Consider the following 18587-nt stretch of genomic DNA (forward strand, 5'->3'; position numbering starts at 1 on the left):
TCTATGTACTTTGTCGTAATGCCCAATTAAATCTCACAATATTTATCATGACATGTATGTGCATTGTTATGCCCTCTCTATTTATCAATTGCCCGACTCGTAATTTGTTCACCCAACATGCTTTTATCTTATGGGAGAGACACCTCTAGTGAACTGTGGACCCCGGTCCATTCTTTTATACTTGAAATACAAATCTGCTTGCAATACTTGTTTTCTTGTTTTCTTGCAAACAATCATCTTCCACACAATACGGTTAATCCTTTGTTACAGCAAGCCGGTGAGATTGACAACCTCACTCTGTTTTGTTGGGGCAAAGTACTTTGGTTGTGTTGTGTAGGTTCCACGTTGGCGCCGGAATCTGCGGTGTTGCGCCGCACTACATCCCGCCGCCATCAACCTTCAACGTGCTTCTTGACTCCTACTGGTTCGATTAAACCTTGGTTTCTTACTGAGGGAAACTTGCCGCTGTGCGCATCACACCTTCCTCTTGGGGTTCCCAACGGACGTGTCAACTACACGCATCAGTGTGACAGGTTGATGGCGTCCCCAGATAACATGGTTACCGCTCAAGAAGCAACTTATAAGAACTAAGATACACAAGCGACATATTCCTTCCCACAATAGTTTTTTAGGCTACTTTCCCATGAGCTATGTATTGCAAAAACAAGGAATGAATTTTTTCGAAAGGATTTAAAGGTAGCACGCAAGCAATTTACTTGGAATGGCAGAAAAATACCACATAGTAGGTAGTTATGGTGGACACAAATGGCATAAGTTTTGGCTCAAGGTTTTGGATGCACGAGGAGCATTCCCTCTCAGTACAAGGCTTTGGCTAGCAAGGTTGTTTGAAGCAAACACAAGTATTAACCGGTACTACAGCAAAACTTACATAAGAACATATTGCAAGCATTATAAGACTCTACACTGTCTTCCTTGTTGCTCAAACACTTTTACCAGTAAATATCTAGACTTTAGAGAGACCAATCATGCAAACCAAATTTCAACAAGCTCTACGGTAGTTCTCCACTAATAGGTTTAAGCCACATGATGCAAGAGCTTAAACATGATCTACATGAGAGCTCAAAACAATTGCCAAGTATCAAATTATTCAAGACAATATACCAATTACCACATGAAGCATTTTCTGTTTCCAACCAAATAGCAATAAATGAAGCGGCTTTCAACTTTCGCCATGAACATTAAAAGTAAAACTAAGAACACCAGTGTTCAATATGAAAAAGCGGAGCGTGTCTTTCTCCCACACATGGATTGCTAGGATCCGAATTTATTCAAACACAAACAAAAATAAAAGCACACAGACGCTCCAAATAAAGCACATAAGATGTGACGGAATAAAAATATAGTTTCACTAGAGGTGACCTGATAAGTTGTTGATGAAGAAGGAGATGCCTTGGGCATCCCCAAGCTTAGATGCTTGAGTCTTCTTGAAATATGCAAGGATGAACCATGGGGGCATCCCCAAGCTTAGACTTTTCACTCTTCTTGATCATATTATATCATCCTCCTCTCTTGATCCTTGAAAACTTCCTTCACACCAAACTCAAAACAATCTCATTAGAGGGTTAGTGCATAATTAAAAATTCACATGTTCAGCAAGGACACAATCATTCCCAACACTTCTGGACATTACCCAAGGCTACTGAAATTTATGGAGCAAAGAAATCCACTCAAACACAGTAAAAGAGGCAATGTGAAATAAAAGGCAGAATCTGTCAAAACAGAACAGTCCGTAAAGACGAATTTTTTCGAGGCTCTTAACATGCTCAGATGAAAAATCTCAAATTGAATGAAAGTTGCGTACATATCTGAGGATTACTCACGAATTTTTGCAAGATTTTACGATGTTCCTGCAGAGAGAACATCTCAAATTCGTGACAGCTAAAAATCTGTTTCTGCGCAGAAATCCAAATCTAGTATCAACCTTCTATCAAAGACTTTACTTGGCACAACAATGCAATAAAGTAAAGATACAAAGCACCTTGAGTCAAATATAAAAAAAATTGCAGAAATAAATAATGGGTTGTCTCCCATAAGCGCTTTTCTTTAACGCCTTTCAGCTAGGCGCAGAAAGTGAAAATCAAGTAACATCAAGAGAAGAAGCATCAACATTATTACCACAGGCTTTACGGCTACCCCTCTTACTCTTATTCTTACCCTTTGGTCTAGGGAATACATGACCGCCTCCGGGTGTAGAGGTAAAATTTAGAGTGTCTTTCCCCACATCTATGGTTGCTCCCAAGAGTTTCAGCAGGGATCTTCCAAGTGTGATTTGTCCTGTCCCTACACATTCAATAACGAGATAATCAGTGGATACCGTTCTTCCAAGAAAGGTTGTGAACACACCTTCAGCTATTCCCTTAGGAATTATAACGAGTTATCAGTAAGAGTTATTCCTTCTCCCCCTTCAGTAAATTCCCAAAGTGTCAAAGATTCATAAATACTTTTAGGCATAAGGCAAAACTCAGACATAATATCACAACGGGCATAAAAAGTTTCACCGCGAATAGCAACCTTAATAGTAGGGACCCACATTGAAGGTTCAAAGTTTACTGGAACATAATCAAAATGTTCACGAATCTGATTATACCCTTCTTTTAAACAAGATATATTTGTCTCGAGAGTGTTTAATCTATTATGAATTCTAACAAGAGATGAATCAAACTTATTAGCTGAGCTAGATGATGCAACCAATTTTTTTATGGCGTTAAAAGCTTGATCCTCATCGCAATGAAGGAGATCTCCTCCCACTACAGCATCCAAGGCATATCTATAGCGAAGAGTAAGCCCAAAATAAAAGTTACTAAGAAGCCGGCTTAGAGTCATTTTAGGTTCTGTTTTACTATAAGAATCAAAAATCCTAGACCAAGCTTCTTTAAAACTCTCCTCATCCCCTTGTTTAAAAGTAAAGATCAATTCCTCAGGTGATAGAGTAACAAGTACATGACTAGACATGATAACAAAATAAATTAAATGCAAGTAACTAATTTTTGTGTGTTTTTGATATAAAGAAAGCAAACAAGACAGAAAATAACATAAAGCAAGACAATAAACAAAGTAAAGAGATTGGGTGTGAGAGACTCCCCTTGCAGCGTGTCTTGATCTCCCCGGCAAAGGCGCCAGAAAAAGTGCTTGATGACGCGTGAAGCACACGTCCGTTGGGAACCCCAAGAGGAAGGTGTGATGCGTACAGCAGCTAGTTTTCTCTCAATAAGAAACCAAGGTTATCGAACCAGTAGGAGATGAAGGCCACATGAAGGTTGTTGGTGAAGGAGTGTAGTGCGGCGCAACACCAGGGATTCCGGTGCCAACGTGGAACCTGCACAAAACAATCAAAATACTTTGCCCCAACTTAACAGTGAGGTTGTCAATCTCACCCGCTTGCTGTAAACAAATGATTAAACGTATGGTGTGGAGAATGATGTTTGCTTGCAAAGAACAACAGAGAACAATGATTGCAGTAGGTTGTATTTCAGATGTAAAATAATGGACCGGGGTCCACAGTTCACTAGTGGTGTCTCTCCATAAAGAAATAGCATGTTGGGTGAACAAATTATAGCTGGGCAATTGACAAAATATCGACCATACATGACAAGATGATTACTATGAGATTTGGTATTGGGCATTACAACATAATACATTGACCGTAATCCATGATTGCACTTTCACCGCTGTGGTACGGGACTCCTTGCTCGCTTCGAGTGACCTCCCCATGCCACCTGCCGCTACAATGATGAGCCGACACTTTGATGGTTGATGGCTTCATTATATTGCCACTCTTCCGAAAGAGAATAAGCGAGCTGCTAGTGGGGTGATCATATACATCATCTGGGGGGTGTGGAAAGAGCGAAACAGAAGGATCTTCACCAATGTGGCTCTACCATTGTTGGATGTCGCACGCATGATGGGCACTGAGATAGTGCAAAGGGCTCTTGCCTCACCAACGATCCCGGAGACCGCGAGGCTTAGCCGCCTGGGGTTTTTACTTTTTATTTTTCGTGTCTTTTATGGGCACACTTTGAACCCTACGGGTCCCTTGTAAATAACCTTGCTCCTATCTAATCAAATGGCACTACGTCTGCTTTTTACCTCAATATTTTTTTGGATGGACTATTGGCCTAGTGTTGGGTGTGCGGTGGCTTCTCCATGCCGGTCATGGTTCGAATCCCCGTTGGCTAAATTAATTCCGTCGTTGGGACATCTGGATCCCACACGTTCTATCTTATTTTTTTTTGTTTATGTTTATAGGTAGCTCAACGAACGTGCCGCTTGGTCAGGTTCTATCTTAATATGTCCTCATGGGTTCCTCCTCCGTTGGTCTCATATTTGCACCCACCCAAGTCGTCTAGGGGTTGGGGTCCGAGCCACATCACCGAATCAAGTCATGCCCAGATGTTAGCGATAGGGAAGGCGTACTCCTAGCTTATCCCGAGTGCCTAGGCCCACATGTCGGGGAGATGTACACCGTATTGTACATAAACTGATCACGCGGCAACTAAAGTGGTTAGATGAAACCTAACTATCAGTTCTTTGTCGAGCGGGCTTCATACAATCAGTAGCGGACCAAGGAATAAACTGGAGGGTGGGCAGACCTCAATCTTTTTGGGCGCTAACCCACATGCCAATTTTTGTTCTTCTTTTAGCTCCAAATGAATAAAAACATCTCCAACAGAAGATATATAATAGAGCATCCAAAAACTGATGACGAAACCTAACTATCAGTTCTTTGTCGAGGGCTTCATAAAATGATACAATACATGGCAAATAACCTGACCGTGGGTCCCACCTATCAAGATACTGCCAAGCGTTTGTATACAAACACTTGACAAAGTCTTGTGTCACGTGGCACCACCATCTTCTCCTCACTTTTGTTTGCTGAGCGCCCGTATTCGACACATGACAAATATTTCTCCGAGTGCTCAATATAATAGACTTGTCAAATAACTCGTTGCTGGTACATTCTCTATTGAGCCTCTTTGGTGAGAGCTGGCACTTGAAAAAGAATTTGCTGACTATAATGTGGACATTGCCGAGTGTCCCTTGCACTCAACAACCCCTAAATTAGGCAGCGAGAGAAAACTAGTAAGAGCATCTCCACCGGTAGCCCTCAAATAGGCGCCGGCAGGGGCGCCGACACCTCCGTTTGCGGGCGCCGGCACAACATCCTCTATTTGAGGAAGCCGTTTTCACACCGACGCCCCCAAAACGGCGGCCCCGATAGGTGTTTTGAATTAAAATTATTAGTAAATGCATAGAAAATTTGATAAGAAAAACTATTACATAATTGGGAACGTGGTTTACATGAAGATATAGTTTGGAACATGGTTTTCCACAAACTAATACATAGTTTGAACCATGGTTGACACAAATATAAAATATTGCAAAATAACTAAACCTAACCAGGCCGGTCATCGCAGGTTTCGTGTGTTCGCTGCCAAGAAAGAACACTTGAGGGCACATCCAGTCACCCAAACTGGAAAATCCAGCTGACGATGGTGCTCCTGTTGGTTCTTTCGAGGAAGAACATCCAAAAACATACGAGCTGATATTCGTTGCGAAGAAACAACACTCGTCAATCGTCGTCCTCGGCGCTGTCGCCGTGGTAGTTCCGGCGGCAACGTGTCTCGTCGAACACCTTGACGCTTATGTCCCTGTCACTAAAGTAGGAGAACACGAGCACGAAGCCGGCTTGGAGGCTGTGGTGGCGCGCGAGCTTCTCCCAGCCGATGTGGAGGTACATCTTGCCGCGCGCGTTGTAGATCACGTCGACGATCCACCGGTAGTAGCCGCACGAATCCTCCCGCAGATGCAGCGTGCCCGGGCGGTCGTCGCCGGCGACGAAGTCGGCGAAGGTGTCCGGTAGCCTCTGGATGCCGCGTGGGTCGCCCTTCAGGACGAGGACGAACTCGAACAACACGGGCCCTGTGACGCCCCGGAACCGGTATCCTGAGGATCCCAGCGAACCCGCCGAAATCCGCACGATATCGATTCAGAGACGCCCTCCGACACGACGTGCGCGACGAATCACACACGTGATGCCAGAGGAATTAACACGAGCGGTAACATTACAACAGGATTACAATAGAGCCCACAAGATACATATATACAACAACGACTCCAACGAGTCAAGATACAAATATACAATACAAAGATCCAAGTCATACAGAAGATCGAATGCGTCCGAGTACGGACAAGATACAAATTGGACTAAGAGTCCTGAAGATAAACGATGGCGTCCATAACCCCGCCTGAGGCCAAGCCGGAAGGGTAACCTTGCTAACGTCGTCTTGTTCGAACATATCTTCATACCTGCCCGGTTATATCCCGTAGAAGCAGCAATAAGTACGGGTTCGTACTTAACAAGACTTCAAGACGTATAAGCATTCGTCAACCAGTCGTCCTTTGTACTTGAGGCACGCAGGGGACTTAGAGGACGCGAGAGGAACGTCATAGGCAATATGGTGGGGTTATGCGGCAGCGCGCAAGCACTAAAAACCTATAGAGACACTCTACAACATTCGTCTAATCAGAGAAGATGAGAGAGCGCATAACTAACAGTTCTATACTCTTCAAACATAACACATCCAATGCGTTCCCCCTTCGCAAAGAGGTACTTACAAAGGCACTCACACGGTTGTCAAGTTTTAACCGAGTTATTATTTAAGTTGTTCTATCTTACTATGCAAGTTAATAGTATTGAAACAACGAGTGTAAGTTGTCTATGGTCGAGTCATACAGCTCCAAGTCGTCCATAACCGCGGACGCGGCTTATCGATAAGATTGTAACCCTGCGGGGGTGCCCAAATGTGCCCACACGCACGATCAACCCACTTACGACAGGTGGATATCACGACACGCACTCTCCTTCACTACAACGGTGTCCGGGAAGCCACCTAACTAAGTTAACCCGTATCGAAGTCCGGCCGTGCTCCGAGCGGACTTAGTCGTTTGCGTCTACGGCTAAGAGGATCAGAGCCTACTAGAGGATGACCTCTTAACAATACGTACCGCATCCTACGAGCGTGCAAAAGACAACGGGGTTACGAGGCACTCACGGCTTCCCCAAAAGTAATATTATATCATCTGACCACAAAGAAACAAGCTTGCACGCCCGGGAGAAACAAAACAAACATTCGAACTAGTTGTGGCCACTGGACAAAGCTGTAGATTCCGACAGTGGTCGAGGGAGACCCGGTAAGCATACCCACTTGTGGTTAGAGCGCTCGGTCTCGGAACGAGATAACAAGAACTCGGGGTCCTAAAATATTTAGGAAACACAAGTGAGCCGATCATAAAACGAGCAGTCGACCCACCGATGCCTCCGCTAAACAAATGTCAACAACTAAAGTAACCATGATTCTTCCCAACATATAACCCGATAAGATAACAACAACGGTAACAAGGTATAAGCACTAGCATGCACTACGACTCGCAAGGCAGACCCGATAACCAAACATTAGCTGTAGGAGGTGGTGGTGGCAATATGGGCTGCTTGAGGTAACAAGTGGAAAGGACACGTGACAAGAACGTAACTTAAGGATAGCATGAGGGAGAAGGCAAAATAAAATAGGTGAGCGACTCCTGCAGGAGGCAGGAGTATAGGGGAAAATGCTTGCTCGTTAAAGCTTGCCGAGGAACATCCGGAGGACTTGTCGTAACTCACCACACCACTTCGCGATCCTATCCAGGAAGAAGCAAATGCTGGACAAACAACGTATGCAAGTCTTACTTCTACGGATAAAGAAGATCCAGCATGATCAAGATGATATGCATGACATGGCAATGATGCGGTGCAACTTATCCATTTAAGCGGAGTCGGAACCCCGGACAAACAAATTAGGTTGGAGTTGCATTTCTACCGACAAAGTTAAGGGTGGATTAGCATGGCACAACATGGAAGGGGTGAGCTACATCAAAATTAAACGGAGCGGAGAAACCTTAGTCGGTGTCCAAAATACTCCGCATATATGTTAGGTGAACATGCATAACTACCACGACACGACATGATGCGAAATGCAAACAGATGAATAGATAGCATATTCATGTTCCTCACATTTTTCTGATCAATTTTCATATATAACATATTTTATTTTGATTTATATTTTGGAAGATATGAATTTTGCAAGATATAGACATTTTCAGCAAAAAGAAAAGAGCAGGGGCGAACTAGGCTGGACCTGCAATGTCCTGGGCCGGATCTGCTGTGCATCGGCGACGGTTAATTCGGGCCGCGTGGTGAGCGAGCTGCGCCGGGTAGAACTGGGCTAGGCCCATCAACGGATCTGGATGTGAAGCAGAAAAAGGTTGGGTTAATTTGTATAGCCTGGGATTTGAGCACAGGACTTGTCAAATGGACTCAAAGGAACAAACCAGCTAGGCTGCCTGGTGGTTTTGAATATGGAAAGCCTCCACGTAAACTGAAGCATGGATGCCCAAGATCTGAATCAAAAAGATAAGAAAAAGGTTTGATTTAATCTGCAGCCATGAGGAATTGAACCCAGGTATGCTGCGTGAGGGACAAAGGTACAAACCACTGCAGTAGATAGATGCTTGTGCTGAGAAAAGGGAAGCGCCCTTTTTGAACCCGACCACGGCGGAACATCTGGGAAGAACCAACCATGGCGGACGGCTCAGGCGAGCAAAGATCTGGAGCCTCCAGGCAAACCTGGACGAACGAGATGGTGGCGGACGTGCGGCTGAACATGAGGAAGCCGGTGGTGTGCTTGGTTTGGCCGGAGGAGGACGAGGGCGGCCGGAATCGACGCCGGAGCATGGCGGCCATGGAGGAGAAACGGCGACCTTGCGCTTGATTTAGGAGGTCCCGGCTCGATTCCTTGTACCCAGACGAAGAGGACGACGAGGCGCATCTTCTGGTGGTCTCATCTCAGCAAGGGAAGGTCTACAGCGGCGACGCCATGATGAGGAGGAGGGTGCCAGTGTTGTTCGTTGGTTCACAGAGAAGAAGAAAATCGAGGGAGATGAAGAGGAGAAGGGTGGCGGCGCGAGGGAGGGAGGATGCTAGGGTTTGCTGCGGAGGAGAGAGGGTTAAAAGGGGGAGGGCGAGCAGGTGAGGAGGAGGTGGCGACGGGGATGGACAGCGACGGGAGAGCTCACGCCTCTCTCGTGTCTGTAGACGACGAAAGGAAAAAGGAGACTGGGTCTCCGCTTTTCTGAAGAGGTACGCGGGCCAGGGAAGGAAGGTGGGCTGGGCTGCCAGGAAGAGAGGAAGCAGGCCAGGAAAAGAAGAAAGGTGGGCTTGAAGAGAGGATGGGCTGCTGGATGGAGAGGGAGAGATGGGCCGGAGAGAGGGCCAAAGAGAGGGGTTAGGGTTTTGTTAAAATAAAATATAAGAGAGGGTTGAATAAACCATATGAGAGGAAACCGAAATAGTTTTTATTTTAAAATAACTTTTGTTTGATAAAATCTTGTGCATGATATGATGCATATGCCATGACGATGCATAAAAGAAAAAGAACAAATAATTCTATTAGGGGTACTACCGGGCCGTTACAATCGACACCACTACAAGGAACCTCGCCCCGAGGTTCCACGTCAAGCCAAGGGGAGTTGGTTAAACTATCGAGTCTTCTTGTACCATGTTGACAATCACCCGACCTCGAGGTGGAACCTTCTTCAGGCGATGTGTCGATCTCCTCGACACCACTAACAAGAGTTCTTGCTCCATGTTGAACGGTCGACACCACCAACAAGAAGTCATTGTTCCATTGACGATGATGAGCTTCTGTCGGGATCCTCCGAAGATCGGGCCTAATAGGTGAGAGGCAAAGATCGTCCAACCCACGTCGAAACCTAAGACTCGAAGAAGCAGATAAGAGAAGATTCAAAACTCGCAAAGATAAGAGGAGCAAGAATAGGACAAGGAGAAAAATAGAGCTAATCATATCTATCCAACGAATTTTCGAAAATAGGTTTTGACACTCTAACTCAACGACCGTTGGCAAGGCTATCCTACAGGCTGGACTAGTGGGGTACCGTCAACCCGAGGTTCGATACCAACTTGTGACGCCCGAAACCGGTATCCTGAGGATCCCAGCGAACCCGCCGAAATCCGCACGATATCGATTCAGAGACGCCCTCCGACACGACGTGCGCGACGAATCACACACGTGATGCCAGAGGAATTAACACGAGCGGTAACATTACAACATGATTACAATAGAGCCCACAAGATACATATATACAACAACGACTCCAACGAGTCAAGATACAAATATACAATACAAAGATCCAAGTCATACAGAAGATCGAATGCGTCCGAGTACGGACAAGATACAAATTGGACTAAGAGTCCTGAAGATAAACGATGGCGTCCATAACCCTGCCCAGGCCAAGCCGGAAGGGTAACCTTGCTAACGTCGTCTTGTTCGAACATATCTTCATACCTGCCCGGTTATATCCCGTAGAAGCAGCAATAAGTACGGGTTCGTACTTAACAAGACTTCAAGACGTATAAGCATTCGTCAACCGGTCGTCCTTTGTACTTGAGGCACGCAGGGGACTTAGAGGACGCAAGAGGAACGTCATAGGCAATATGGTGGGGTTATGCGGCGGCGCGCAAGCACTAAAAACCTATAGAGACACTCTACAACATTCGTCTAATCGAGAGAAGATGAGAGAGCGCATAACTAACGATTCTATACTCTTCAAACATAACACATCCAATGCGTTCCCCTTCGCAAAGAGGTACTTACAAAGGCACTCACACGGTTGTCAAGTTTTAACCGAGTTATTATTTAAGTTGTTCTATCTTACTATGCAAGTTAATAGTATTGAAACAACAGGTGTAAGTTGTCTATGGTCGAGTCATACGGCTCCAAGTCGTCCATAACCGCGGACGCGGCTTATCGATAAGATTGTAACCTCGCAGGGGTGCCCAAATGTGCCCACACGCACGATCAACCCACTTACGACAGGTGGATATCACGACACGCACTCTCCTTCACTACAACGAGTGTCCAGAAGCCACCTAACTAAGTTAACCCGTATCGAAGTCCGGCCGTGCTCCGAAGCGGACTTAGCTGTTTGCGTCTACGGCTAAGAGGATCAGAGCCTACTAGAGGATGACCTCTTAACAATACGTACCGCATCCTACGAGCGTGCAAAAGACAACGGGGTTACGAGGCACTCACGGCTTCCCCAAAAGTAATATTATATCATCTGACCACAAAGAAACAAGCTTGCACGCCCGGGAGAAACAAAACAAACATTCGAACTAGTTGTGGCCACTGGACAAAGCTGTAGATTCCGACAGTGGTCGAGGGGAGACCCGGTAAGCATACCCACTTGTGGTTAGAGCGCTCAGTCTCGGAACAGATAACAAGAACTCGGGGTCCTAAAATATTTAGGAAACACAAGTGAGCCGTCATAAAACGAGCAGCTGACCCACCGATGCCTCCGCTAAACAAATGTCAACAACTAAAGTAACCATGATTCTTCCCAACATATAACCCGATAAGATAACAACAACGGTAACAAGGTATAAGCACTAGCATGCACTACGACTCGCAAGGCAGACCCGATAACCAAACATTAGCTGTAGGAGGTGGTGGTGGCAATATGGGCTGCTTGAGGTAACAAGTGGAAAGGACACGTGACAAGAACGTAACTTAAGGATAGCATGAGGGAGAAGGCAAAATAAAATAGGTGAGCGACTCCTGCAGGGGCAGGAGTATAGGGGAAAATGCTTGCCTGTTAAAGCTTGCCGAGGAACATCCGGAGGACTTGTCGTAACTCACCACACCACTTCGCGATCCTATCCGGGAAGAAGCAAATGCTGGACAAACAACGTATGCAAGTCTTACTTCTACGGATAAAGAAGATCCAGCATGATCAAGATGATATGCATGACATGGCAATGATGCGGTGCAACTTATCCATTTAAGCGGAGTCGGAACCCCGACAAACAAATTAGGTTGGAGTTGCATTTCTACCGACAAAGTTAAGGGTGGATTAGCATGGCACAACATGGCAGGGGTGAGCTACATCAAAATTAAACGGAGCGGAGAAACCTTAGTCGGTGTCCAAAATACTCCGCATATATGTTAGGTGAACATGCATAACTACCACGACACGACATGATGCGAAATGCAAACAGATGAATAGATAGCATATTCATGTTCCTCACATTTTTCTGATCAATTTTCATATATAACATATTTTATTTTGATTTATATTTTGGAAGATATGAATTTTGCAAGATATAGACATTTTCAGCAAAAAGAAAAGAGCAGGGGCGAACTAGGCTGGACCTGCAATGTCCTGGGCCGGATCTGCTGTGCATCGGCGACGGTTAATTCGGGCCGCGTGGTGAGCGAGCTGCGCCGGGTAGAACTGGGCTAGGCCCATCAACGGATCTGGATGTGAAGCAGAAAAAGGTTGGGTTAATTTGTATAGCCTGGGATTTGAGCACAGGACTTGTCAAATGGACTCAAAGGAACAAACCAGCTAGGCTGCCTGGTGGTTTTGAATATGGAAAGCCTCCACGTAAACTGAAGCATGGATGCCCAAGATCTGAATCAAAAAGATAAGAAAAAGGTTTGATTTAATCTGCAGCCATGAGGAATTGAACCCAGGTATGCTGCGTGAGGGACAAAGGTACAAACCACTGCAGTAGATAGATGCTTGTGCTGAGAAAAGGGAAGCGCCCTTTTTGAACCCGACCACGGCGGAACATCTGGGAAGAACCAACCATGGCGGACGGCTCAGGCGAGCAAAGATCTGGAGCCTCCAGGCAAACCTGGACGAACGAGATGGTGGCGGACGTGCGGCTGAACATGAGGAAGCCGGTGGTGTGCTTGGTTTGGCCGGAGGAGGACGAGGGCGGCCGGAATCGACGCCGGAGCATGGCGGCCATGGAGGAGAAACGGCGACCTTGCGCTTGATTTAGGAGGTCCCGGCTCGATTCCTTGTACCCAGACGAAGAGGACGACGAGGCGCATCTTCTGGTGGTCTCATCTCAGCAAGGGAAGGTCTACAGCGGCGACGCCATGATGAGGAGGAGGGTGCCAGTGTTGTTCGTTGGTTCACAGAGAAGAAGAAAATCGAGGGAGATGAAGAGGAGAAGGGTGGCGGCGCGAGGGAGGGAGGATGCTAGGGTTTGCTGCGGAGGAGAGAGGGTTAAAAGGGGGAGGGCGAGCAGGTGAGGAGGAGGTGGCGACGGGGATGGACAGCGACGGGAGAGCTCACGCCTCTCTCGTGTCTGTAGACGACGAAAGGAAAAAGGAGACTGGGTCTCCGCTTTTCTGAAGAGGTACGCGGGCCAGGGAAGGAAGGTGGGCTGGGCTGCCAGGAAGAGAGGAAGCAGGCCAGGAAAAGAAGAAAGGTGGGCTTGAAGAGAGGATGGGCTGCTGGATGGAGAGGGAGAGATGGGCCAGAGAGAGGGCCAAAGAGAGGGGTTAGGGTTTTGTTAAAATAAAATATAAGAGAGGGTTGAATAAACCATATGAGAGGAAACCGAAATAGTTTTTATTTTAAAATAACTTTTGTTTGATAAAATCTTGTGCATGATATGATGCATATGCCATGACGATGCATAAAAGAAAAAGAACAAATAATTCTATTAGGGGTACTACCCGGGGCCGTTACAATCGACACCACTACAAGGAACCTCGCCCCGAGGTTCCACGTCAAGCCAAGGGGGAGTTGGTTAAACTATCGAGTCTTCTTGTACCATGTTGACAATCACCCGACCTCGAGGTGGAACCTTCTTCTGGCGAAGTGTTGATCTTCTCGACACCACTAACAAGAGTTCTTGCTCCATGCTGATCGGTCGACACCACTAACAAGAGTCGTTGTTCCGTTGACGATGATGAGCTTCTATCGGGATCCTCCGAAGATCGGACCTAATAGGTGAGGGGCAAAGATCGTCCAACCCACGTCGAAACCTAAGACTCGAAGAAGCAGATAAGAGAAGATTCAAAACTCGCAAAGATAAGAGGAGCAAGAATAGGACAAGGAGAAAAATAGAGCTAATCATATCTATCCAACGAATTTTCGAAAATAGGTTTTGACACTCTAACTCAACGACCGTTGGCAAGGCTATCCTACAGGCTGGACTAGTGGGGTACCGTCAACCTGAGGTTCTGATACCAACTTGTGACGCCCCGGAACCGGTATCCTGAGGATCCCAGCGAACCCGCCGAAATCCGCACGATATCGATTCAGAGACGCCCTCCGACACGACGTGCGCGACGAATCACACACGTGATGCCAGAGGAATTAACACGAGCGGTAACATTACAACATGATTACAATAGAGCCCACAAGATACATATATACAACAACGACTCCAACGAGTCAAGATACAAATATACAATACAAAGATCCAAGTCATACAGAAGATCGAATGCGTCCGAGTACGGACAAGATACAAATTGGACTAAGAGTCCTGAAGATAAACGATGGCGTCCATAACCCCGCCTGGGCCAAGCGGAAGGGTAACCTTGCTAACGTCGTCTTGTTCGAACATATCTTCATACCTGCCCGGTTATATCCCGTAGAAGCGGCAATAAGTACGGGTTCGTACTTAACAAGACTTCAAGACGTATAAGCATTCGTCAACCGGTCGTCCTTTGTACTTGAGGCACGCAGGGACTTAGAGGACGCAAGAGGAACGTCATAGGCAATATGGTGGGGTTATGCGGCAGCGCGCAAGCACTAAAAACCTATAGAGACACTCTACAACATTCGTCTAATCAGAGAAGATGAGAGAGCGCATAACTAACAGTTCTATACTCTTCAAACATAACACATCCAATGCGTTCCCCCTTCGCAAAGAGGTACTTACAAAGGCACTCACACGGTTGTCAAGTTTTAACCAGTTATTATTTAAGTTGTTCTATCTTACTATGCAAGTTAATAGTATTGAAACAACAGGTGTAAGTTGTCTATGGTCGAGTCATACAGCTCCAAGTCGTCCATAACCGCGGACGCGGCTTATCGATAAGATTGTAACCCTGCAGGGGTGCCCAAATGTGCCCACACGCACGATCAACCCACTTACGACAGGTGGATATCACGACACGCACTCTCCTTCACTACAACGAGTGTCCGAGAAGCCACCTAACTAAGTTAACCCGTATCGAAGTCCGGCCGTGCTCGAGCGGACTTAGTCCGTTTGCGTCTACGGCTAAGAGGATCAGAGCCTACTAGAGGATGACCTCTTAACAATACGTACCGCATCCTACGAGCGTGCAAAAGACAACGGGGTTACGAGGCACTCACGGCTTCCCCAAAAGTAATATTATATCATCTGACCACAAAGAAACAAGCTTGCACGCCCGGGAGAAACAAAACAAACATTCGAACTAGTTGTGGCCACTGGACAAAGCCGTAGATTCCGACGAGTGGTCGAGGGAGACCCGGTAAGCATACCCACTTGTGGTTAGAGCGCTCGGTCTCTGAACGGATAACAAGAACTCCGGGGTCCTAAAATATTTAGGAAACACAAGTGAGCCGTCATAAAACGATCAGCTGACCCACCGATGCCTCCGCTAAACAAATATCAACAACTAAAGTAACCATGATTCTTCCCAACATATAACCCGATAAGATAACAACAACGGTAACAAGATATAAGCACTAGCATGCACTACGACTCGCAAGGCATACTCGATAACCAAACAATAGCTGTAGGAGGTGATGGTGGCAATATGGGCTGCTTGAGGTAACAAGTGGAAAGGACACGTGACAAGAACGTAACTTAAGGATAGCATGAGGGAGAAGGCAAAATAAAATAGGTGAGCGACTCCTGCAGGGGCAGGAGTATAGGGGAAAATGCTTGCCTGTTAAAGCTTGCCGAGGAACATCCGGAGGACTTGTCGTAACTCACCACACCACTTCGCGATCCTATCCGGGAAGAAGCAAATGCTGGAACAAACAACGGATGCAAATATTACTACTACGGATAAAGAAGATCCAGCATGATCAAGATGATATGCATGACATGGCAATGATGCGGTGCAACTTATCCATTTAAGCGGAGTCGGAACCCCGGATAAACAAATTAGGTTGGAGTTGCATTTCTACCGACAAAGTTAAGGGTGGATTAGCATGGCACAACATGGAAGGGGTGAGCTACATCAAAATTAAACGGAGCGGAGAAACCTTAGTCGGTGTCCAAAATACTCCGCATATATGTTAGGTGAACATGCATAACTACCACGACACGACATGATGCGAAATGCAAACAGATGAATAGATAGCATATTCATGTTCCTCACATTTTTCTGATCAATTTTCATATATAACATATTTTATTTTGATTTATATTTTGGAAGATATGAATTTTGCAAGATATAGACATTTTCAGCAAAAAGAAAAGAGCAGGGGCGAACTAGGCTGGACCTGCAATGTCCTGGGCCGGATCTGCTGTGCATCGGCGACGGTTAATTCGGGCCGCGTGGTGAGCGAGCTGCGCCGGGTAGAACTGGGCTAGGCCCATCAACGGATCTGGATGTGAAGCAGAAAAAGGTTGGGTTAATTTGTATAGCCTGGGATTTGAGCACAGGACTTGTCAAATGGACTCAAAGGAACAAACCAGCTAGGCTGCCTGGTGGTTTTGAATATGGAAAGCCTCCACGTAAACTGAAGCATGGATGCCCAAGATCTGAATCAAAAAGATAAGAAAAAGGTTTGATTTAATCTGCAGCCATGAGGAATTGAACCCAGGTATGCTGCGTGAGGGACAAAGGTACAAACCACTGCAGTAGATAGATGCTTGTGCTGAGAAAAGGGAAGCGCCCTTTTTGAACCCGACCACGGCGGAACATCTGGGAAGAACCAACCATGGCGGACGGCTCAGGCGAGCAAAGATCTGGAGCCTCCAGGCAAACCTGGACGAACGAGATGGTGGCGGACGTGCGGCTGAACATGAGGAAGCCGGTGGTGTGCTTGGTTTGGCCGGAGGAGGACGAGGGCGGCCGGAATCGACGCCGGAGCATGGCGGCCATGGAGGAGAAACGGCGACCTTGCGCTTGATTTAGGAGGTCCCGGCTCGATTCCTTGTACCCAGACGAAGAGGACGACGAGGCGCATCTTCTGGTGGTCTCATCTCAGCAAGGGAAGGTCTACAGCGGCGACGCCATGATGAGGAGGAGGGTGCCAGTGTTGTTCGTTGGTTCACAGAGAAGAAGAAAATCGAGGGAGATGAAGAGGAGAAGGGTGGCGGCGCGAGGGAGGGAGGATGCTAGGGTTTGCTGCGGAGGAGAGAGGGTTAAAAGGGGGAGGGCGAGCAGGTGAGGAGGAGGTGGCGACGGGGATGGACAGCGACGGGAGAGCTCACGCCTCTCTCGTGTCTGTAGACGACGAAAGGAAAAAGGAGACTGGGTCTCCGCTTTTCTGAAGAGGTACGCGGGCCAGGGAAGGAAGGTGGGCTGGGCTGCCAGGAAGAGAGGAAGCAGGCCAGGAAAAGAAGAAAGGTGGGCTTGAAGAGAGGATGGGCTGCTGGATGGAGAGGGAGAGATGGGCCAGAGAGAGGGCCAAAGAGAGGGGTTAGGGTTTTGTTAAAATAAAATATAAGAGAGGGTTGAATAAACCATATGAGAGGAAACCGAAATAGTTTTTATTTTAAAATAACTTTTGTTTGATAAAATCTTGTGCATGATATGATGCATATGCCATGACGATGCATAAAAGAAAAAGAACAAATAATTCTATTAGGGGTACTACCCGGGGCCGTTACAGGCCCCTCCTCGTGCATCTCCGATGATGAAGACGATGGCGTGGCAGGCCACGGCGTGCGTGCACCTCTGCCGCGGCCACGGCCTCGACCAAACATGGCGTCGTCTTTTCAGATGGTGGCGGCTAGGGTTGGGGAGAGAGGCGCTAGGGTTTGTGTGTGAGAGGGACGATGGGAGGCGGCCCTTTTTACAGGACGGAGCTAGGCGGGGGAGCGGTGGCGCTCATTAACGACGGCACGAAGAGCAAGGCGCGCGCGACGGGACGGTTCGCTGCGCGTCTGCGGAAACTGCACCGCCGCTGTGCCCCAATAACTCCCGTCGCGAGGTAGACGACGGTTAGGTTAAAATTGAATGAGCCGCTGATGCGTCGGCCCCGCCACTCCCCGCTAGCGTCGACTTTTGGGTTGTGTGGCTGACAGGCGGCTCCCACGCCCAAAATTTTCAGCCTCGCGAGGCACCGGCGCGCCTGATTCGCGCCCTTGGCGAAGGGGCCGGCACTGGGTTGCCGGCGATATTGGGCTACAAAGTTGGCCGGCGCCGTTTGGGGAGCGCCGGTGCGAGCCCATATTCGCTCCGGGCCCCCAAAAAGCTACCGGGGCCGCTATCGGGGGCGCCGGTGGAGATGCTCTAAGGAACAGAATCACCGATCTTTTTCTAATAATCAAACCACGTTAAAATTAATAAAAAATACAAATAGATCACTGGATCACCTAGTGACAACTACAAGCACTAGAGCAGGCTAAAGACGTGGCGGCATTGTCTACCCTCCATCACTAGCCGGGAAAATCTTATCGTATTAGAACTTATTGCAGTGGACATATATACGGGATTTCATTGTGCTAACGATCATGCTAAGGAGAAACACACCGA

The 18587-nt window shown here is 47.1% G+C and overlaps 3 long non-coding RNA genes across 3 annotated transcripts; all 3 read right to left on the bottom strand.

The window, feature by feature from the left end:
• Window positions 1-8195: 8195 nt before the first annotated feature.
• LOC124682636 lies at window positions 8196-9090 on the bottom strand. The gene is made up of 3 exons (XR_006996353.1): window positions 8550-9090; window positions 8389-8457; window positions 8196-8300 (listed from the first exon to the last, which is right to left on the bottom strand). It is a non-coding gene; the product is annotated as an uncharacterized LOC124682636 (long non-coding RNA).
• Window positions 9091-11764: 2674 nt separating this feature from the next.
• Window positions 11765-13182, bottom strand: LOC124682637. The gene is made up of 4 exons (XR_006996354.1): window positions 12642-13182; window positions 12481-12549; window positions 12288-12392; window positions 11765-11812 (listed from the first exon to the last, which is right to left on the bottom strand). It is a non-coding gene; the product is annotated as an uncharacterized LOC124682637 (long non-coding RNA).
• Window positions 13183-15858: 2676 nt separating this feature from the next.
• Window positions 15859-17278, bottom strand: LOC124682639. The gene is made up of 4 exons (XR_006996355.1): window positions 16738-17278; window positions 16577-16645; window positions 16384-16488; window positions 15859-15906 (listed from the first exon to the last, which is right to left on the bottom strand). It is a non-coding gene; the product is annotated as an uncharacterized LOC124682639 (long non-coding RNA).
• Window positions 17279-18587: the final 1309 nt, after the last annotated feature.

Source organism: Lolium rigidum, chromosome 1, assembly GCF_022539505.1.
Source record: "Lolium rigidum isolate FL_2022 chromosome 1, APGP_CSIRO_Lrig_0.1, whole genome shotgun sequence".
Classification (NCBI taxonomy): domain Eukaryota; kingdom Viridiplantae; phylum Streptophyta; class Magnoliopsida; order Poales; family Poaceae; genus Lolium; species Lolium rigidum.